The sequence below is a fragment of the Emydura macquarii genome, unplaced genomic scaffold (assembly GCF_026122565.2).
Source record: "Emydura macquarii macquarii isolate MOO-44397 ecotype Brisbane River unplaced genomic scaffold, CSIRO-AGI_Emac_v2 contig_2481, whole genome shotgun sequence".
NCBI lineage: Eukaryota > Metazoa > Chordata > Testudines > Chelidae > Emydura > Emydura macquarii.
This window is the reverse complement of record NW_027132618.1, coordinates 3,566,905-3,590,648: the sequence shown is the minus strand read 5'-3', so window position 1 is coordinate 3,590,648 and position 23,744 is coordinate 3,566,905. Positions and strand designations below refer to the sequence as shown.

The following is a 23,744-nucleotide window of genomic DNA, read 5'->3' as shown; positions in this document are numbered from 1 at the left end:
GCCCCAGCCAGGTGAGATGACAAAGCATCAGCAGGTGCCTCTCACCCAGGAGGAAAGGGGCAGCTGAGGGGCCCGTGCCTTGGTGAAGCAGCACAGAGAGGAAAGGGGAAGCGAAAGGGCCTCAGACTTGGTGAGGAAAGGTGAAAAGGGGAACATGGACCGGGCACAGATTGGGGATGTTGGCTCATTTTCAGGAGGAGAACAGGAGCAATTGCAGCAAGAAAACTATTAGGGCAAAAGCCCCAAGTGGTTTGGCAGGATGATTGTATTTGGGAGAAATGAACGTGTGTGGGGAGGAGCAGAGGTATCTAATTGCCAGCTGCAGCTCCGCCACTCACGTTGGGCACCAGCCCCTGCTGTTCATTACAGCAGAATCACAAAGGTTAAAGACAGCTGGTCAATCTGCTGCAGCTTGTGACTTCAGATGGGCTGCCCATTAAAGCAATACTTCCACCAGCCTTCCTTCTAAAGCACAAGCCTGGAGCTGGTTCTGCAGCCACTGACTGCTAGGGATAGCGCTCATCATGGTGAGTAGTTCCTCTGATTCACAGCAGTATGCACCATGTCTGGTGGGGGGTGTTTGCAGGACTGGCTCCTTGAACAGCAATAGTTGCCCAGGACGTGCTTTTACTTTACAGATGGTACCTCAGGAAATTGCTCTTCAATATCACACACTACCTGCTTCTTAAGTTGAGACCATGTTTTATAAATCTGTCTTTTTGGCTTAGGATACCAAGAATTAAATTATTATTGCAAGCTCAGAAAACTCCCTGTTCTCACTTCTTTAAAAATAGAAATTGCTGATAGGCTTCAGAGTCACTATTTGAAGTTTGGAATCTGATCATTTGGTTACTAGGTTTGTGATGGTGACAATAAAATATGGACAAAAGGCAATAAATAAACAACCTTTCACATGTACACAGAGTGAAAAATATCTGAATTGGAATAAGTAGTAGCTAAAACCCAGCTTCTTACACTCTTAATCTACTAGAAACATCTTTGACCTCAGTGGCATCTTTAATGGCTAGCAATATTTTTTTCTGGTCTTGGTGGACAAGCCCTTCATGGATATCAGTACTATCCCATCTTGACACTATCCGTTATAGCAGCAGGCAATGAGTAGCACAACCTGGCCTAACCATCTCAGCTGGGAGGCAAAGGACTAAATAGGCAAGGAGATTAACCCACCCTTTTACCTGCTCCAAGGCAATGCTGACTCACATTGACATTGTAGAGGGAGGAAGATGGCAGCACCACTGCCTGCGCTGTGTTTGTTTTCTGGCCAAACAGAGGAATCTAGGGCCCGATCCCCAGTTGGTGTAAAGAGGCATATCAGCACCAAAGTCAATAAGCTATGTCCATTTACACCAGGTCAGGCTAGGCTCTGGTCCTCAGTCATTGGCACTGTGCATAGAACCACTTTTATAACAACTATCGACAATTTTAGAGAAGGAAAAGTAAATGATTTCCCCTCTCCTGGCTTTCACAGGCTTTACTCTGGCATGGTATGTCTCTGCGTTTTGCACAGTTTAAGCGAAGAGAGTAGAACTGTGCCCTATGAGCAACATCATTACTCATGTACTGCCTGCTATGAGACCACGTGCTTCCCAGCAGGGAAGGAGAAATAGGGTAGGCATAATTCAAAAGGGATGGGCTGTGTATCAAACTAGAGCTACAGATGAGGCTTTTAGCAGAGACAATGTAGCAAAGCAGATGGGTAATGGCTGATTACAGATGCAGGAGCCAAGGGAAGAGCAGGACAGTTCACGGTCCAGGATAACACCCAACATCTAGACAGCGAAGGCACCGGAGAGGTCTACGTATCAAACGCGGAGCTGTGGTTGAGGAAGCTCCTGGTTTTGAGATGGGGATAGGATAAAGTGCCGCAACCCAGGTTATGCCGACCGTGAGGAGAGGCAGAGACAAATGAACACAATGGAGAGAATTTTAAATGTTATAAACGGAAGTCAAATGTGGCAGGAACAATAATATTGGAATACAATAAATAACAAAGTAGCATCAAATACTTGCTTAGGAAAACAAACTGTAATTTACCATCACAATAAAAGATGATCTTAACAGCACCCGGCATCACTTCACCCTGAGAGAGAATTTACTCCTCAACTACAAAGTCCGGCTTCACCTCTCTCTGGTTTGTGATGCTCCTTTGCTTTGATGTTGCAATGACCACACCAGGTTCACCTGTGAACAGCTCTTCACCCAGTGGGTACCGTAGCTGTTCCCCAGGCACCCAAACTATATTTCTTCTGTCAACAGCCCTGTGATCAAACTCATCGGTCACGAGCCCTAGACCCCTCATGGCAGGCTCCTAACACACTGCCTTTCAAGGTTCAGGTCCCTTTGGCTTATCCTAGCACTGCCTCTTGCTGCTGCCACCACCTTCCTTTCTAACCAGCTTCCCACTCCCTCCTTGGGGTGGATGCTAAGCTCCCCAGCTCTAGCTGCCTTCTCATTGGCTGTCTCTCTCCAGGACACCATTCAATGCTGCTGCATCACAGCTGCAGGCCCTAATGCTACCCCTCTTGATAGAAAGGGTAGCAGGTGCTAGGGCCAGGGTTACAACAGAAGCCACCGGCTTTAGTCTGGGGAAAGAATCAGAGAAGAATCATTAATGGTTGCAAGATATGTGCTGCTGAGCGTCACTGTGATCTGGTATGTGTGAGGCTGGAGAAACAATGACCATAAAGATTTTTAGTTTTCTTGTCAATGGGACTTTGAAATAGGCAGGTGTGACAGGAAAAGGTGCCAATGAGAAACATATTATTGGCAAAAGAGTGAGTACGTTCTGACATGATTTAATTATTGAATAGCGTATCAGAAATGCAGAGTTACTCTGCTCTCGTTTGTGTGCCACTCAGAGGCTCTTAATTCACGTTTACACCATCACTCATTTAAGGGGACCCTTCCAACTCCCTCTGAAAATGTTCTTGTCTATTACAGGCAGCCCCTAAGGTTCTTTTAACAGAGAGAGGAGTAGAGCATTTTTTTAAAAAAACGTGTTTACATTGTGCAGTCAGCAGGGTTATGGTGGTGTTGGTCAGTTGCTGGTATATCATCATTGCCACATGCTTCCCTGCGGAAGTCAGGTGTCTGTTGTTTCTTACCCTGTGCAAGGTGGTGTTTACCAGTAACAATGGGAAAACTGAAAGTGAAGAGGCAGTAGGTAGATGTATGCAGAGAGGAAAGGGAGAGGGGCAGGCGTCAGTTTGATGAAGTTTGGTGATGGTGCTCTTGGGTCTGCACTAAAGACCCTTGTAAACAAAAAGAGGTGAGCTGAAAACCCTACCCAGAAAAGTGTCCTGTCAAATTGGTGAGCTTAAAAACCAAAACAAGTTGCCAGTGTCCCTTTAATCACAGCACTAGAAGAAGCCCAAGAAAGGTCAGATGAATGCTCCAAACAAGGACCCCACATGCAAGAAGGGTCTTAGAGCAAAAAACCTCTGCTTTGGAGCCATTCTCTCAGGGCTTCCCTTGGCTATGCTGCCCCCAGTACTTCCCCTCAAGGCAGTTTCCCACACGCTTTAGGGCAGGTGGGGGCATGATTTAGATCGGGGATGGGCAACATACGGCCCGTCTAACATTTCTGTCTGGCCTGCCATGCAGGGGCGTAGCTATAGGTGGGCCTGGGGCACTTTGAAAGCAGGCCCACCCAATCCATTGCTTCTGGTGCCAATGCTCTGCTTAAGCTACCCTGGAGCATCAGGCAGTTTTCGGCCTGTCACTACCCGAACTTCCAGCGTCTGGTCACGTGACTGTTAGCCGGAAGTGGCCCAGGCCTACGACTTATCAAAATTTGTGGAGTGGTCCCTCTGAGAATATTATTGACCACCCCTGATTTAGATCCTTAGCATGCTTACTTCCCATGTGGAGACTCAGGAAGGCAGAAGAAACTTGCTATAGCGGTTTCTGCCTTCCTCTTTCAAATGGGACAGAGGAAATCTGTATGTGAGAGGCTCCCAGGGATTACTCAGGCTGTGTCTACACTACCGTTTGTGGAGGTGACGTTCGTGGAGGTGGTTTTATTATGCCAATGGGAAAGCTCTCTCCCATCAGCATAGATCCTCTTCACCAGACTTGCTGCAGTGACTTAGCTGCACTGATAAAGCTGTGCCGCTGAAGCGCTGTATGTGTAGACATGGCCTCGAGAGTTTACAGTGGTACAGCTGCCTCGGTGCAGCTGCGCCACTGTATGCTCTCACTGTAAATGTAGTGTAGCCCTAGACCCAAAAATTCCTGACCTATGAAGGTGAAGAAGGGAATGGAGACCCCACGACACCTGGCAGAGATGAAAGATGCTGTCATTAAGATTTGAAGCTTCTAGGAAAAGGGACCATGGCTTCTACTGCATCGCATTGCGAAAGCATCATCCGATTATGAAATTGGTCAGGGATCCCCTCTTTGAGTGCTCTTTTAAAGCATTGAGGACACTTTTGAGCATAATAATAATAATTAATAAAACAGCACCATGTGTGCTTAAACACAATATAAACCATCATCTCTGAATTCAGATGATTGATTACATAGGGCTATACATCATCGTGCTGAAAGAGTGCCTTTGTAATATAACAGCTATCAGTAGGGGATTTCAGCGAGAACAAGACCTTGTCCCCATATGTGCAGAGTTATTTTTAATTAAATCTGGATTTTCTTTTAACTACTTCAGCATCTTTACGTCTGCTGGAGCTGGCTCTGGCTATTGGTTGTTTTGTCCTGCTTCAGAAAACTTCAAACTTACTTCTTCCTTCCTTTGAAAACATGCTTGTAAACAGACTTTGACTGATGAGTTTTATGTATCACATAACGTTTTCTTAACATTCATATTACATTTCAATCTATCATTGGCTGCAGGCCATAGAAACTTTAATCCATAACCAGATGACTTTTAAAGCCTACGCTCATTTTCTCTAGATTACTGATGTTCTGAGCTGCAGGCTTTCCTTGGTGATCATATTTCCGCAGCAAAGTTAGTTGCCTCTAATTGCATATTGCCCAGGGGAAGCATCAGTCCCCTATCAGCTCCTGCTTCAGTAATTTGTGACACCACTTTATGGGGTGCAGCATATTTCCCCTCCACATTGCTTGCCAGTTCTCCTTGCTAGTGCATGGCAGGAGCAGAGATATGGCTCGTCTTACTCCTCACCCACTCGCTCTTGGAGAGGAGGATCTGCTCACAGTCTCTGTGCTCCCCAAACCTGAGATATTACCTGGGTAGCCCTAGTTCAGGTTTCAGAAGGAGGGGGAAAATCCTTACTGACTTGCTTAGCCTTGTTAAGGCACGATCCAGTGTGGGCCTTAGTAAAAACTTTTGCTTGGCTTCCTTTTCATCTGCTGGTTGCAGAGGTGAAGTCTCTGGTCACTTGAAATAAATTGACTAAAAGCATGATTCTGATATCCATACTCCACAAGCAATCCTGTTGCCGTGGGACTTCTTGTAGAATAAATGTGGCAGAATTTGGGATCAAAGCACATCTGCACTATACTATATCTGCCTTTGTCTTGCCCTGAACTTTACCATGTACTACCTGGGTTTTCTTTGTCCTGTTACGTTACAGATGCACATTGCTATAGGGGCATTTCCCTCCCAGAAATCTATGCATCTGCAGATGGCTTGGGGTGAGAAAGGAAGAGATTGTTTTCTACAGAGCTTCATAATGCAGTCTCTGGTTGCCATCATTTTCTACACAACTGACCAAGTCAATTTCCTGTGTTGGATCAATTTTCATTTCATGCACTCCCAAGTTCTCATTTCTGCTGGTTTGCCTGGGCTTTGTAGGTGATCTCTTTCAGTTTTGCTGCCTGAATGAGTCTGAGTTTTTACCATTTGGAAAAGAATCTAAGTAGTCTCAGGGGAAGGTCTGATGCATAATTTGCTCCAAATGATAACCTCCAAAATCACTATTCCCTCCCTTCTGTCTTTTGTTTGTTGTTTTTATTTATTTATTTGTTTGTTCTTTATACGGCTCCAATTCCTTGAGACAATTTTTGAGTAAGTACATCGGTAGTTCATGAAGAATTTTTCTATTAATCTCACAGCTGTTCTGCGTTGTGAAATCCCTTATGGCAGTCAAAACATTTTAACCATTACAATTCAATATTAATATTTAATGGTTCTTCTGGCATTTGAGTTTACAGAAGTAGATGTCCATTTTGAAAGCTTTAATACAATTTTTCTCTCGCTGCGTGTTTCAGTTAGTCTTTCTGAAAGTAATGACAAGCTATAATGATAAGAAATTTATAACTTCACACAGAATTTCAATATACTACAAAGATATCTGGACAAACTTCTCTGAGACTATGGGAAGGTCATACTATGTAGTTTGAAAGGTAATTTTCCTCAGAGATTTACAGTAGAGTTTTGTAGTTTAATACTGCTGCATTATTTTACATTTTATAATACTTTTAATCCTGAAGATCCAAATTCACTTTACAAACTCTAATGGATAATAAAACATTAAAACAGTATACCACATGACTGTACAGAACAGGAGTATAAAAATGTATGTCCTTGAAGTCATATCATGGGCATTTTAGTAAAAATGAGATTTCCACTAACAAAGATCTAAAGAACAAAAACAGATGTACTAATCAAGTGTATTGTCAGTAGAAAAACTGGAAAACTGACAAATGTAAAACCTGATGTTTTATGGATGCAAAGTCGGACTGTAAAGAAATTTTTATTTTATTTTACACTAGTTATGAGCACATAATTCATAATGAATAAAAAACTGCATTGGCCCCTCAGGGGTGTTTCTCAAAGTCCTCTGTCTTGCAATGTTCTGCAAACACTCAGCTCCCATAAAGGAGATGAGGACACTCAAGGCCTCACAGGATTAAGCTCTGTGTTAGGATCTGGAGATTCCAGTAAATGTTCATAAAAGTGCAGCCTTCATTAGAGGGGTATTGTAAACTTTTCCCATATGGTCCTGAGACGTTAATGGGATAAAATCACGTTATAAGCCAATAATTGATTAAACTTTTGATTACAAAATGTTACTGTAAACTGGATTAAAGCTCCAGTGATTGCAGTGATGAGAGCTACATCTACCTTGTTATCTTCTTTAACTAGTAACAGGAAGGAGGACAGAGGAGAAAGAAACATACTTCCAAAGAGGACACCTCACAGCTTCTGGTGAGTGTATCCCATAGGTATTTCTGGGATCATTCAACTTTTATATTAAATTCATAACACAGGAATACAATGTGTGTGTTCAATTGTATATGGACTAATGTTTTCAAGACCATTGAAGCCTAGTCTAGAATACTGAGCATAGTTTTTTCCCTTTGCTTTCCCTTACAGTTGTTAAATAACAAAATTTGCTTTGTTTTTGAGCTCTGAAGAAATGGAGCTAACTTGGTGACTCTCACACAGCAAGTGTAAAGATAGTTTTGAAAGGTCCTGTCCACCCTAAAAGGTTTAACTGAAATATGTATAGCAGAGAAAACAGTCAGATTTATTTATAACGAGTCAATTGCTCTTTGCCACACTGCCTTTAAAGTTCCTATTTCTACATTGCCGACATTTCCATTGATTGCTTCTAAATGTGCAGAATGCATGGCTGCTACCAGTTCTTGTGCTCCGCAAACGAAATCTTGCATACTGTTTGAATTACATTTCTAATGATATTTCAAGTTAATAGTTTTCTTGGCTGACCTACTAACTTGTATTCAAAACTCAAAACAGTTTCTTGTGCACTTTTATATAATACATTTCTTAAAAGCATTGGCTTCATCTAAACAAGAAAAAAATGGTCACTTTTTTTACATGCTGGCATATTGTGACTTGTTCTAAGCTGATTGTATTTTGGTAACAGGGTTTATATGGAGGAGGGTAGGAGCTCTTTCCCATGGGGACAACTTGGGAAATAATAATGGTGTGGTTTGTGATGGCAGCTGTTTATCATTGTTTGGGGGTGGCTAGTTCCTGTTGAGATGTTGTGGGAGGTGTTTAAAAAAAAAAAAAAAAAACAACCCTAAACCACAATGTCCAAAACAGTTACAGCTGACACATGGTAATATAAATACCGAACAGGGAAAAACTGTTAGAGCGGAGTGGGGAGTTGTATTAAGTGAGGGAAATGCAGTTTTCATGCAGAAGTGGAATTTGTCAGCCTAGCAGGGAGGCAGTGCAGACCAGTGGATAGGGCACAAGGTGGAGTCTGTCGTTTTGGTCCTTTTCCCAGCTCTGCTGCTGACTTGCTGTGTGATGGTTTTTCAGGGGGGGAGTGGTCACCTACTGTCTACCTGTGAAATTCAGCATGGCCACTTCTGGGAAGCCTGGCGATATGTGAAGTTTTTTGTTTTTTTTTTAAGGCTCCAGTTTTTGGAATCAAGAGACTGCATGTGAATCTCAGTTAAAAAAATATTCTAGCTCTCCTGGTTGCAGAGAGAAGCTTAAACATGAAGCAAATGTACCCTATAGATTCAGAAACCAGAGAGCAAATAAAAATAATTCAAAATTCATTTTAAAAAAAACCCTCATGATTCTTAAGCCAGTTCTGTGATTTTTCATGGCTTATGTGGGGTCAGCACCACTAAAATCGTGAATAATGTGGCTACCCTCCGGTGTAAAGTTTTCTGAGCTACAGTGCTAGGTACTGTTGTTAATACAGTGCTGTCAATGTGCAGTACCAAACAGTGAGAGAGAACCAAGTCACTATCCCTTGTGAAGCTTGCAATCTAAGAGCCTGATCCTGACTAATTCTGTGTGGCAGGATTGACACCTAAGGGCACAGACACTTACTGTATGGATTGCCAAATAGGGAACAGCAAAGTTGTGTACAACCATGACGCACACAGGTCCCACCCACAATGAAAGTGAAATGTTCCCCATTCATGAATGCTGCGCCACATACAGCTTTTGTAATGGTATTACTATTGGTAAGGGATATTTTTTTTATCAATAGAGTTATATTAGTTCAATCCCTAATATGGACACAATTATACTGGTATGAAGATACACTGATGTATATCTTAGTCCCCTTCCCATATGGGTATAAGCTATACTGGACTGGTATAAACACATTTTATACTGGTATAATTGTGATCACATTAGGAGTTGTACCCTTGAACTATACCGATATAGTTAAAGCAGTACAGCTTTTGTGCGTAGGCAGGCCCTCAGTATAATGTTCGTTATAGAGGGATTCCCCCATGGACTGAGTCAATGGGTAAAGTGAAAGCCCAGGCTCAGAAGCCTCTTTCCACATAACAGAAATGTGTTTGTACTCATCAAAACATTTTTCATATCCCTCTTACTGCAAAAACGACAGGCTTGGAGCATGTGGTGTGTAAACACCAGTACTAAAAGAGAGGTTCATGTCTCCAGTTCAAATTCCTGAACCACTTTGACAGCTCAACAATGCAGTGAGGTTCTACCCTGTAACTTGGCCATATGGCAATAGCACTGTGGATCACCAGGGCCTGTTTTTGTTTTTTATTGTTTCCATATCCGATTTCTGCAATCTCAGTGGAGTTTTCTGCAATCAGGCCTCTTCAATCTCAGTGGAGTTTCATTCTATCAGAATTCCCTCTAGGCAGTTTCCACTGTAATAAAGTTTTGTTACATTTCAGAAAAAGTTAAAGTTGTTAAGTTTTGATGACCGTCCCATTCCTGCGTCAAGCCCTTGGTGACTGATCCAGAGCTCTGCTTGGATGCGGTAATGCCCTTTGCTTGAACTTTTTCTCATGTTCCACACTTCAGCTATAGTGCATCCTCATAAGGCCTGAATGGTGCTTTCCTGATGCCTGGACAAATTAGAACTCTGGAGGAGGGGAAGATGATTTTAAACTTAACTCAGATAACACTGAGCTGATGCGGTTGCATGGAAAAGTTACTGGAAAGTAGGGCAAGAATGGTGCCTTCCCCTTTATTGCTGGTGTGCCTGTCCTGGGTAAATCAAGTTCAGGGATATTTCTGGACCTGTGCTTACTGGAATAAACTGGAGGTGCACTTGGTGGCTAGAAGTATCTTTTAATATTAATAGTTTCTGTATTTATTACAACTTTTTCTGTCAGATGTGGATCATATCAGGGTCTTCCATCACTTTGAGATCCAGATTGAATTAGTGTAACATGAATCCAATGGAACTATACCTGAAGGCTTCAAGATACAGAAAGCAGTGGCTCAAAATGTTAGAAGGGTTGGCCATATTACATATTAGTTAAATGCTCTAAAGTATACACTAGCTCCCTGTCTGCTTCCCGTTGCAATTTAAGCCTTAATTACTTTTTTAATCTGCCAAGTCTGCATGATATAGGGTTTGGCTGCATGCTTTCCTTCTGTGCACCATCCCCATGATTAAGGTAAGCATAGGTGCTTTGGCTAACAGGCCCCAGATTTAAACATCTGGTGGCTCGTAGTGGGCAGTCCAACTATGAAATCTGACTTACTTCCAGAGCTAGAGATTAACCCATAGGGCCTAATGCAAAGCCTCTCTGTTGCCTCAAGCTTCTGCCTGAAATGGATAAATTGTGATGGATGTTTTGTAGCTAGGAATTCTACCCTTGCTGTAGGAACAAGATGCACTTAGGGAAGGAAATGAAGCCAGCAAGTCAGCAGAATGACTCCTCCCAGTGTCTCTCATCTCCTGACTGCTCTGGGAGAGGATCCATGCCCAGGGCTAAGGTCCAGGAGCTGTCCTACAGTGTCTAGGAGAGGGGCCAGAAAGTAGCTGATGGGACTTGTGGACTACTCCTTTGATGTTTGGGGCATGGAAAGTGGAGTACTGACATGGGAGAGGCACTTGAATGAGAACAGGAATCTACCAAAGGACGGTGCTGAGGGAGGGGAATCTACAGCCTGGCACTGTCTTACATTCATGACATAGAGTCCTAGAATTGTAGGGCTGGAAGGGACCTTGATAGGTCATCTAGTCTTGTTCTCCCCTCCCCCGGACTGAGGCAGGACAAGTATACAGCGGTCATTCCTGATGATTATTCTTAAAAACCTTCAGTGACAGGGATTCCCACATCCTCTCTTGGTACCCACTTCCAGAACTTAACTATCCTTAGTTAGTTTTTCCTAATATTTAATGTAAATCTCCTTTGGTGAAGATTAATCTTATTACTTCTCATTATACCATCAATGTACATGGAGACTGTGGGGAAAGGAAGCAGCACTTCTGTTGCCTCCAGCCTTGGTACTTCCCCTTCTTCCAGCCTTTAAAGAGGTCTCTGGTCCCATCAAGCTCCCCACTACTGAACACAAGCTGTATTAGCAATTGTAGTTTGCAACCACCCGCTCCCTTTACCACATGCGTAACCTTTTTCTTCTTTTCTTATTTTTTATTTGATTGTTATTGCTGTTTGTTTAATAAATTGTATTGCTTTGCATTGTATACAATGATTAGTGGGTTGGGGAAGTGCCCAGTGCAGAGTTAGTACCCCACAGTGGAGACTCCTAGCCCCTGCCCTAAGGGACCATGGCAAAACTGGGTGTTGAGCCCCAGAAATTCTGGGCCCAGCCTTGTCGGGGTTACAGGGACCCCACCACACAGGAGAGTGGAAGGGGAGTTCTCAAGGTCAGGTGGGCCTCTGAGTAAAGAGAGTGGAAGCAGGGATTCAGATCCTTTTGTCAACTCTCCTACGGTAGTGTATAAGCAAGGAAAGTTCCCCACAATAGCGGGCCTGGTTTCCCATAGACTGATTCCTATGCATTTGTTAGACAGAGAGGAATGGGAAAGGAGCAGCGTTCACCCTATGGAAGTGAGGAGGATTTTTAACGAGGAGGCTGAATTGCAGTGATCTGACCTGTAAGACTAACCTTGTTGTTACAGCTTGTTTCTGATAAAGTTACCACAAAGTGTTGAAAACAGAAAAATGATTTTTGAAAAGAGAGTTTTCTCCAGAAACATAAGGGGAAAAAGTAATTGTTTGCAAGCACTATGGCTGGTAAAAAGTTAGCGTTCCTTCATATGAAAGTGGGAGGTCACTTATAACAGGTAAAGGATGAGCATTTATGAGAAATCTGCAACTCTGAGTATTTCTGGGACAGTGTGCAGAAAAATCGCAGCTAAAACGTTTTTCTTTAGTTAAATATATAACAAACCACTTAAATAATAAAGATCAGGAATTGTCTAGTGAGCTGCAGTTAAGATAAATTTGAACACAGCAGGGCCTCAGCAGAAAAGTATCAAACTGAAACAAGTTGAGCCATTCGGGAACAGTATTATGAAAAACTGAAATTTCAAGCAAGCGTGAAGTCCAACCCCATAGAAAGATGAGTCAACCACACTCCAGAAAACAGAGCCAGTGTCTAAAAAGACTTTAAAATAACAGATTGGCAACCCCCATGAGAAGAACAGCTAAAGCTGAAGAAGAGCTCTGTGTAAGCTTGAAAGTTTGTCTCGCTCATCAATAGAAGTTGGTCCAGTAAAAGATATTAGCCCACCCACCTCATCTCAAGGAAAGCATTAGCAGCTTGTCTTATCAAGTTGAAAATCTGATTCAAAAGGGGTACACTGAATCAGAAAACGTAGGTGCAGTTTGCCTAGGGTATACCTTCAGGAGCTATTCAACAGGGAAAGCTTATCTGAGCCTGCCAAAGTTTAGGTGCATCTTAAAAAGTTCTATTACCAGGGGAAAGATGCAACTGAACTTTACCAGAAGCTATTAAGAGCCAAGAGAGTCATCTAGTCAGAACTCTGTTTGAGATAAAGTAAAGTTTGCTTGACAAGAAGCTGGCTCTAACCAAATGTATGATCCTGTCCTTGTACAAAGCATGTTTCCTCCCATCCAGTCCCAATAGGACTGCAGAATGACAACATTCAGACAGTCATGTGACCTTAATTAAAAAGAAACAGGTTGCAGATGAAACCTTATTTTTAAAAAAGTATTTTTAATTTAAATCTGATTTTTTTATTTAAATTAAGTATTTATTTAAGATATCTATTTAAATTTTATGTTGACAACCTATGTTAATCCTAAACTGTGTGCGGGTGCACATATGTGTATTAAAATAATGTAAATTAAATACTATAAAGAAATACTATGCAGTATATGTTTGCTGTTTTAAAGAAAGTCACACCACTGAACTGGTGGAAATCACTAGCTAAGCACCTGGAATAAGAGTTTATTGAAGTGTTAAGCCAGCTTTTAAGAGCATGGGCCTTTTCTGGATGTGCACAGAGAATAGTTTCTTCATTTGAGTTTAGTTCATTCAGAGTAAAGAAGCCAATTGGGAGTTGAAAAATCAAGAAAACTTGTTTTCGTGTAATCTATAAATAGAAATTAGGTATGAGGATTAGATCTACTAGTTCTAACATCTTGAACATGGTGACCAGAAACAATGTTACATTAACTACTGATACTTCCTTTGTTTAATGAGTTAGATTTAAATACAAAACATGCTTTGATAACCTTTTGCCTTATGAATCAAGTATATTTGAGCTAGTTTTATTAAATAAATCTATTAAATGCTGATTTTGTGCATTTTAATTGAATTTGAATTTCCATCCAAAGAGAGCTTAATGTCAATGACAAGTTAATTAATCATCATTTAGTAAATAAATGCATCATTCACCATTTTCAACATAATAAAAATGTAAAAATTAAGAAACTGAATAAATGTAAATTAAGCGAAATAACTGCTTAAATAAGCATATTAGATATAGTGTATCCTCCTGGTTAGCAAAAAGAAGCACCAAATTTAGAGTAAAGGCTATATTTAGTTGCAAATCAACATGTTTTAATAGACTGGTTCTTATAGGTTGGTAATTTTCTTTAGAAAAATATCTTAAAGTATAAAAGCAAAACATGTTTAAAATCAATCAACTCTGGCTGCAAGTGAGAGAGAAAAATGGAAGGTGAGGAATGGAGAACATTCTAACTAAGGTCTAGTCTATACTCCATGGGTAGGTTGGTGTAAGCTGCTTTGCTTCCACCTAGCTGCGGAAGTGTCTTCACTTAAATTTGGCTCCTGTTTAAGTGCCTCTCTGTGCCAATTTAGTAACACCATCCCCCCAAGTAGTGCAGAGTCACCGTTGATGTAATTGAGTCAATGCAGTGTCAGTTTAGTCACTGTGTTGCTTACGTCGACTTTTACTAGCTTTCAGCACATACTGCCACATACTACAGTGACCAGATGTCCTGATTTTATAGGGACAGTCCCGATATTCAGGGCTTTTTCTTATATGGGCGCCTATTACTCCCTAGCACCAGGCCTGATTTTCCACACTTGCTATCGGGTCACTTTACCTGACACTGACAGAATAATTGACACAAGTGCTCCTGGTGAGGACACGAGTTGCCGACACAAGGAACAAAGTGTGCACAAACAAGTGATTTAATAACTGTGGTGGCTGTATGCTTATGTAAGTTAAGTCAACATAATTCTGTAGCATAGACATGGCCTTAGGCAGTAAAGTATACTTCTCTGAGATCACTGTATACAGAGCATGAGCCAGAAAGAGAAGCCACACCTCTGCTTAAGGGGAAAGGAGTCTCCAAAGGTAACCTATTGATAAATGAGACACGAAAGGCTAACATTAAACTACACTAACGTTAAAAACAGGCTGTTCAGACACATGAGAAAGGCACTGGTCATGGGAGGAGACCTGCAGACAGGCAACTTCAAAAAAGATGGTGTGCTGGTAAAGGCAGTAACTTGTGACCATTGTTTCAGATGTTGGTGCAAAGGCCATCATCAGGCAGGATGCCCTGCAAAAAGAATCACTCAAGAAACTGGCCAGATTGGAAATGGCAGTGGGATTTGCCCACTGGACCAGAAATTCTTGTGCCTACTGAAAGTGAGAAGGAACTAAAATAAAAGAACCTGCTAATGAAATATGTTGGACTCATGCGGGCCTGGGTACTGAAAGTTTGACAGCAATGTTTGAGCCACATGCTGCTACTCAATGGCCTGATTATTTGGACATTAGGAGACACTAGTCAACATTTAAATGCCAGATAAATGTTCCTATCAATAAACTACTAAAACATGGCATTTGGAAGGGACAGACTGTGCTTGGACGTTTACCGAAAGCAAATATGAAATTTCAGAGGATATTCAGCAGATAAAATCCTTATAGGTGGCATCAGTGTTGCGGGGAGGAGGAGTACCAAGGATCAACTAAGGCAGTAAAGAGGAGAACAGCTTGTAAGCAGAGGGAGTAATCAATATCTGTTTAACTTAGCAGTGAACCTGAGCCATTTATCAGAGATAAAGGAAAATGGCCCAGCAGATGCTGAGTTCAAAGTTTTCTACAGAGATGGAGACATGGAACAGATTCCCTACTCCACATACAGAAACTTGGTACTAAGCTGCAGGCTTCTAAACGTGATCTCCGAGAGAGAGAGAGAGAGAGAGAGATGTTACCTGGGAATAGTGATGGCTGCTGATGGTTTTAAGATGGAGCCAGCTGACAACCTGGCTGTTCATGCTTTTGCAGAGAAGCCAACAAGCACCACAGGGGAACTACACAGGCGGCGAGGTTTCATCACCTGCTAATGAGGGTACATTTAAGACTTTTTTTTTTTTTTTTAATTGCAAAGCCATTGTATTACTCGTTGACTATCCCACTGGAATTTGACTTACAGTCAAAAGTGGACTTGGAAAAAGAAAGCCAAAGGACAAGAAGAGGGATCTGGACAGAAAGCTGGACTGGGCAATACCAAAGAGTTTAAAGCGGCTGATTGCCTAGGATGGCCACCAATAAATGGCCCATCCCAAATTTGCCTTACCTTTTATGCTACATGTAGATGCTTCCAGTAAGGGTTGAGTACAGTCTTATATCGAAGTCAGAAAGGTACACTAAAGGCTTGCCTACAGGGAGACTTAGTGCACAGGAAGCCAGGTTATAAATCTGCAGTGCACCAGCTTGTCGCATGCTAACTGGATGGGTGGAGCCTGCTACCAGGCACTAAAAGTTCCATAGTGCGCTTTCACGTATTGCTGTTACTGGTTATCGGTCAAGAACACCAACTGCAGCTAAGAATTATCACCTACACTCAGGAAAGGTAGCATTTCTAACTCTGAAAAGGGGTGTAACTGACAAATTGTGTTGATTATCTCTGTTAAGCAAAAGCTGTCACAAGCACAGTGATAAGCCTTTAATCTACATTTTTCACTCTGCCAGGCTGAAGGCCACAGCACCCAGGTGGGTTGCAAAATTAATCAACTAACTTCAAAGTTAAATATTGCCCATAGAAATCTAATGTGGAGGTAGATGTTTTATCCAGAATGCCCCGGGATATGGAGAAATGACTGAATGCACAGAGGAGATGAGCAAAGATGATGTTTTACAGTCCTTGGATGTAGAAAGCGAGGGAAAGATATCTTGGTTAGCAGCTATTACTACCAACCTTTTGGTGATAAAGGCAGCTCCATGGGTATTACATCCACTATAAGGCCTATTCCATGATGTGACAGGTTGTAGGAACACCTCACTGGCCAGGAGAGGGTTAAGGAACACTTACAGGCTAAGGAGGTCCTGTCCCCACGCCATTGCCAAGCGTGCTCTTACTGGAAGAGGAGTTTAAAAACCAACCAGGCAGCTCAGTCTAGGGCTGGCAAGCCAAGCAGTTGGACACACCCTGGGAGCTCTCAGGGAGGACCGGGACTGAGCTGGTATCGAGCTGGTGAACAGGGGGAGCCACAGCGCCAAACACCAGAGGCACGGGCCAGAAGCCCAAAGGTGACATACCACAGAGTCAGGCAGCAGCCAAAAGGGACACGGACTTGCATTGGGAAGTGACCCACAGAAGCTGGACACCATGCGAAGCTGGGGGAGCAGCTGAGTGAGCCTCACAGAGCCCTGTGTTGAAACTCAGTGGAGCAGGGTGGGACCGGATTCCCCTACTTCTGCACAAGCAATAGCCCTTAGGCAGGATTGCAGTCACAGAGGCTGTGGCCATGAGGCGGGATGGCTGCCACACTGAACTATTGCTACTAGGCAGGAGGGCTGCTATATTAAACTGTGACCACTGGACAGAAGAGTCCTGAAACACTCCCCTGATCACACCTGAGAAGACATTTTGGCAGCCCAAAAGCAAGTTCCAGCTCTTGTAAAAATTATTCATAAGTCGTTGGGGGCACAGGCCTAATAACCAAGAGAACACAGGAGAATGTGATAAGATCTTCATCCTGATAGGTGAATGGTATCTGTTGCATTTGGATAAAGACGGCTGGACTACTTCCTGAGAAAGCTAGATCAAGAAATCAACTAGTATTTCTGGAAAATTCAAAAAGCAAGTACATTAAGAGCTACATGGAGAGAGGAGAGATAGGAGCAGAGCAAGTAATCAGTCTCATGAGCGATTGGTTCTATTGACTGCAGATGACGAGGGACATTGTCACTAGCGTCTGTTCTTGTGTCAAGCAAAAGAAACTTGAGCAGTTTACCAAAGCGCCACTAACATAGTTACAGCAGAACTCTTGGGCTTGTATCAACAGACCTCTTACAGCTAGATAAAAATAAAGGATATGAATACATTTATCCTAGTGGATTACTTTGCTAGGTCTGTCCATGCCTACCCTGTTACCAGTAAACCAGGCAAGACTGTGGTAGAGAAGATCTTCAACTACTGTTTTTAAAATTGGTTTCCCAAAAAGGATTAAGTGAAGAGTTTGAAAAATATATTCAGAAAGTTAGATCACTACTGCGAAACTGCAATGCCTCACACAACCCCTCACCACCCATTGGGCAATGGGCAAGTAGAAAGGTTGAACTGAACTCTTCTGGCTATGTTGAGGGCCTTGCCAGAAAAAACAAGTCAGCCTAGAACTTCCTTAAAGTAATCTATGCCTATAATTATACATGCGATGAAGCTACAGCAATCTCCCCTTTCTATTTAGTATATGGACGATTTTCACATTTACCTAAAAACTCTGAATTTGCACCTGAGAACCAAAACAAATTATATGGAGAAAAGTTTCTTTTATCAGCTGTTTACCTATGAACTGGCATTAAAACATTCTCAAAAATCTCCTATTTTTGGTAAGAATCCCCCTCTTATCAGGTGACTGAATACGTCAGGAATCTGCCAGAGAAGGGGACCATGCTATTTAAGATCCCATATAGAAGGTAAATTTTAATGTACTACTTCAAAAGAAAGGGGATATTCTAAATCTATGAAGTAAAGCAGAAGATGGGAAAAGATGTTAGTTCTTCGTTTCTTTTATTTTTCTGAGACTTCTTGCCCTTAGATGTAAATTATAATGCCACCTGCTAAACCATCCTGGAGGAAGACCCAGAACAGGACAAACTAGTGCAGTAAGGTCAAAATGAGCACAGGCCTTCAAACTCTAGTGCTTCTGAGAGCAGGAGTTAAGACCAACTACACTATTTGATGGTGTCAGATATTGTCTGAGAAATAAAGATGTTGATTCTGTACACATAAAAACTAATGATCACACTGATATGACATTCCTATCAGCTGTTGCATGCCAAAATGAGACCATGGACCCTGACACCAGCAGTACACAAGTGGACAGGTCACCAGAACAATCCACTGACACTTTTGTCCACCTAGAGAAAACAGCACCCCAGAGACATTGACATAAATATCTAGGGATGCTAACTGATCAGTGTCTAAGTCCAATCATCAGGCTAGTGAATGTAGAGGGAGTTAACCTCATGTTTGTCACATTCCATACCAGATACCTCTTTCTGTACCTTATCCTGTATTCTAGCCAAGACTGATGTAATAATGGTAAATGAAGTGATATCAACTTATAGTAAGACTACTGCCTTTGAGAAATTATATAGTTTATATAATTTATCATGTTTGTTTAGGAGGATTTTTCACAAGAACTCACCATGTGCTCCATGCTTTGGAATTTTAGGTTGTACCATTTATCATATACAAAGTGTTAAGATATAAAATCTTTGGGAATTTAAACTGTTCAGAACTGCCTATCTGCTTGCTACAGAAAATTCCTGTTTAATGTGGAATAATCTAAAGAGATGAAGTTTCCACCATTAGTGCCAGAAGTTGTGAAAGATGAGAGACAGACTTACTGGAGAACAACTGTTTGAGTTTTGTGGAACTCAGGGACTACTACTACCACTAAGTCAGTTGGATGGACTGAATATTCTATTGGGTTAATGTCAGGCCAACTTTACATTTATGACAGAGTAGCATAGCTCTCATAAGGGAATGTTAGCAGTCTGTCCCCTTTAAGGATTGGAGGTCAAAAGGGAGGGATCCTGTGGAAAGCAGAATGTTGCTGTAGTTTGGCGGGTGCTTAGCAACACTGGGGTTTGTGCAAGCTGTTTGGTGGGGCTTTTATTTTAAATGTATTAAAATCCCAGTTTTAAAACATGCCCTAGTCTGGGAGTGTAACAGTTTGTCTAAATCAAGACCAAGTGTGGTATACAGTAATGACCATTCCCAAGGAGGGGGACTAAGTGTTGATAAACCAAAAGGGGTAGACTAATGACTAAGAGGATGAGAGAGAATGTCAGCTCAATATTAAGATAAACGTCATTGAGAAAATCAAAAAGGACTGTAGAATAGTCTCCCAAGAGACGTTGCTAAGGGGCAAGGGCACATTGCATTACTCATTAAACACCAGCATAGACAAAACACATGACAGGGGAGGGATCAATCCTGTAAGCAGGCAGGAACTAAAATGACATAGTAAATCCTTGCATTTGACTTGTGTTCCATAACATCCATCTACAGGGCTTCCCCCACCCACAACAGCAAAGAATGAATGTAATTGAAAAGCTATGCTATGTTTGCACTGCAGGGATTAGAAATATGCTTATTGGAAAAATCTGTACGTTGTTTTCAAAGAATGGGTGGTCTTATCATAAACCTACTCCTCCACAGTTTGGGAATATACAGTTCCAAGTCATTTGAGTAATGTAATATTGTCCAATATACGTTGTCTGCCACATGGTTAGTTCCTCAGCCATCAGAAATAGAGATCTTTACCCAGCCAAGGCACAAATTGTCAAGTAAGTGTTGATTGAAGCACACATCAGATACCTGCTTGTCTAGAAAGATCTTGGAACAGCCATAAGATGATAGCACATGTAGCACTTGGCTACATACTTAGTTGGAGCCTGCTGCAGAACAGGTCGCTCCCGGCTCCTTTTCACTGTAAAAGGTAGCTTTAGTTAAGAAAATACCCATTACAGAAACACTTAAAGAAAGGCTGGGGGCTGAAGAGGTGATTAAAGTTATCATTCTGCCACAGTCTAAGAGACAAGTCAAGAGACAATCCACTCATTTACAAGCAGAAAATGCCAGTTCTGAGAATACAGTCTGGCCTAATGTTACAGACACTCATTACAGAGAAATGTTCCAGAGGGGTAGCCGTGTTAATCTGTATACAGCAAAATCAATGAGAGTCCTGTAGCACCTTAAAGACTAACACATTTCTGCAGGCATAAGCTTTCATGGACATCTGACGAAGTGGGTTACAGTCCACGAAAGCTTATGCCCACAGAAATGTATTAGTTTGTTCTAGCCAACTTGCTATAGTAAAAACAATGGGAGTCCTATAGTACCTTAAAGACTATCTGATGTATTGTGCCCTAGACCTTGTTAAGTGGTAAAGTAGTGGCCATTATGATAGTGCAGTAGCTCATTTAGTGAAAGGTTAAGCTTTTTCTTTAGTAGAGAAAGAGAAATGAGTCTAAAGCAGCAAGAATGTAAACATGCATTCTAGTCTGAATCAATTCATTAACAATTTACATGCACTCACTAAAAAAAACCAGTATGCTACATTAGCCTCACATATAGCAAATCTAGTTTTATCTTTTACTCTCACTAGATGTCACTATTTTGGGGGAAGGCTCTCAATGTGCCTAGCTAAACCAAGTGTTAAGGGGTTATTTCAATTTTGGTTTGTCTTCCTGTTAAATATTAGTGTTTAAAAAGAAACATTTTAAGATAAGCAGAACAAAGCTTTTTCTTACAGAAACCAAAGATTTTTTTAAATTGCACTAGTGACTTGATTTGTTCTACAGACTTGATTGCGAAAGATTAAAATTACCAAAATATTGTTTATGAAAAGTTTATCAAGTTATTTTTCAGCTTCTTGTGGGATTTCTAGACCAGGTAAGAGTTTCACTTATTAACCCTTGTCTATTTTCTTAAAGTCAAGGGTGACAAACAAAATCACAGAAGGAACAATAGATCCAGCTTAGCTAACAAACTGCAATAGTGGCACCTACCAATGGAGTTAAGTAAAAATGTTGGCAAGGGATAGTTTACTTAGAACAAACTTGCAAGCCATTCCCCCTCTCCCTCTCTGTAATTTGGTTTAAGATTGCAAGATCTTCAGAGCAGGGATTGACTTTCCACCTTCCCCCCTCCCCCCCCCCCCTTGTGAGTGTGGTGACTAGAAAACATTGGGTGCTCAGAGCTTCGTTTTGCTCCTGTAGAGTTCAATGGGGCAGGATCAAGTTCTCGGTTTCTTAAATAATGGAGTAGAATATGGACACAAACTGCTTAAGTATTTGTGCAAAAGAGTTAAAAGCCTGCACCTTTAAAAAAGTGAACTCCTTTTTAACATTAAAAACTAGCTGGTGTTTTGAATAGTGTAAACTTAGGGGTCATGGTTTGTACGTATTACACAGCATCAACTTCATGACATTTTCATTATGCACTGTTTCGATTAGTTTAGGGTAGCTGAGTAGTGGTTTAAGATTGGTGCAGGAAGAGAAAATGGGAGAAACTAGGCAAAGAAGGAAAGACAAGTGTTTCTATGAAGTGTTTTTCAATAGACTCCCATCCCATGTACCTATGAGTACTTTGCCATTGGAGTACACAGCTGCACGTTAAAAACTAGAATTTCCACAGAATAGTCATGCGTGCTCACACTTAAGTTCCTCATTCCACCACACCATTGTGTATGTTTAGTGGTTGACTGAAGTTACAAACAGATTGTAGTAAAAAAAGATTTCCTACCTTACAATATCTTGAGTAATAGTAAAATTTAGGGAATGCCTTTACGCTGCAAATACAATGTAAATACTTTATCATAAGTTAGCAGCATTTAGACACTTTTTTAGACATAGTCTCCAGATCAGGGGAAGTTTCAAGTAGTCTGAACTTTACCACCAGTCTCTCATCTGCAGTTTTTAATTCACTTAAACGAGGTAGTTGCAACAGAAAATGAATAATGTTCACCTTGTTCATTGCATTATTTCTGCTGCAGCAATATGGCTCACTGACACATCAGCAAGGGTTCTAGCTTACCACATGGAGCATACTAACTGCAACAGCCCTGTCTTCTCGTAATTGGGGCTGGAATGTTATGACAAGTAAAGTCAAAGTAGGAACACCCCAGAAATTTTAACTTGTCATTTTAAATTATATCTTTTCCTCCTTAGAAATCCTCTGGGGGATTCCTATTGCACTGAAGAAATCCCCAAATGAGACAAATGGCAGAAGTCTTCATGCAACCCATGATACTTGTGCCATTACAGAACTCTGGTTTCTGGAAGATCTCTGCTGAAGAAGGAAGCCCTAATAGGAGGTCAGAAGAGAAAAAGATTAAGAAATACCGTTCTCTGCAGTGTGGCCCTATTGAGTGCACATCTGTCCCTCCCCACCCCCAAACCCATGCCTGGTAGTGCACCTGTAAGTAGGGTGGGTGTATGTGTCATCATGCAACTGCACAAATGGCCTATAGTTTACCTTTTTGTTAACTTGCTGTGCAAGTCTCCACAAGAGTGCTGCTCCCTTTTGCTGAAGTTTCTTGGACTGCTATTTTGCCATCCTGCCCTTCTCCTTCACTGTCTTTCTCCTTAGGCTGCAATCTTTTCCCACAGAGAAGTTTCATGAATTTTCTATGACTGCAGCTTCCACATTACTGGCCTTCCAGGAGCAGGAAGGCAGCAAAGGGGAGATCTTTCCAGAATGAGAGTACAGCAATAAGGGCAACTGAAAACCTGCGGCTGCAAAACCCAGCCCTTCTTTCAGGGAGGCAAGCACTTCACCGTCCAGACCCCAGTGAGGGCTTGAATTGGGAGGAGAATTTTCCTTCACTTCTCCCTTTGTACATACTTCAGCAATTCCACCAGACAAAAGTTTTTAGCCAGCTAGAGAAATTCAGCAAGAGTGGCAGAAGAGGGTACAGAATTTACATACACAAGGAGAGGCCTGCAGGAGGCAGTGGCTGCCTTGCAAACCTTGAAGTCTTCCTGGAACTGCCAGCAATGCATCCATGCCATCATTTTTCTAGCCTTGAATATACATTGTTGCTCATACAGTAGCTGCCGCAAATATGAATTTCCTCTCCCCATAGCTTCTTCTCTCAGGTGTGAGCTTCTGAAGCTAACCCCCTTTCACTTCAGTGAGATAGTGACTACTGAAGTCAAAACTAGGAGCTGGTTCAGCAATATCCTCTTCCTAAATCCAGTTATAGGGTCTGTGTTGTTTCTCATTTACTTCACACACAGGGCATGAGAAGTTGTTTCCCCATCCAAAGCTTTAACCTACTATTCCCCTCCCTCCAGAAGGTACTAGGCAGTATTGTGCTCTGCAATGCAAAAATGCTTTAGTTATAGTTTCATCTTGTGGAGTATATTGGAAATATTTCAAAACAATTTAAGGTTATCAAAGGTTTTTTTGTTTGTTTGTGTTTTTAAATTAATTGACATTATTGCATAATCCTGGGGAAGACCAAAGTTCCCTGCATCATTTAGATCTAATGTGCAAGGACCTCATCTTAAAATTTAAGATTAAAACTATGCTGCCCTTTACAATTACTCATAGTTCAACCATAAACACAATAACGTGTTTGTTTAGCATGCTGCAACAGAGGG

The 23,744-nt window shown here is 41.6% G+C and overlaps 1 long non-coding RNA gene across 2 annotated transcripts; it reads left to right on the top strand.

Annotated features, from left to right (window-relative positions):
• The first annotated feature begins 482 nt into the window (after nucleotides 1-482).
• On the top strand, nucleotides 483-23,634 carry LOC137163238 (uncharacterized). 2 transcript variants are annotated; one of them, XR_010922673.1, is made up of 3 exons: nucleotides 483-527; nucleotides 7,088-7,150; nucleotides 22,308-23,634. It is a non-coding gene; the product is annotated as an uncharacterized lncRNA (long non-coding RNA). The 2 variants fall into 2 exon arrangements; XR_010922674.1 differs by lacking the exon at nucleotides 483-527 and adding an exon at nucleotides 2,617-2,673.
• The last annotated feature ends 110 nt before the right edge of the window (nucleotides 23,635-23,744 follow it).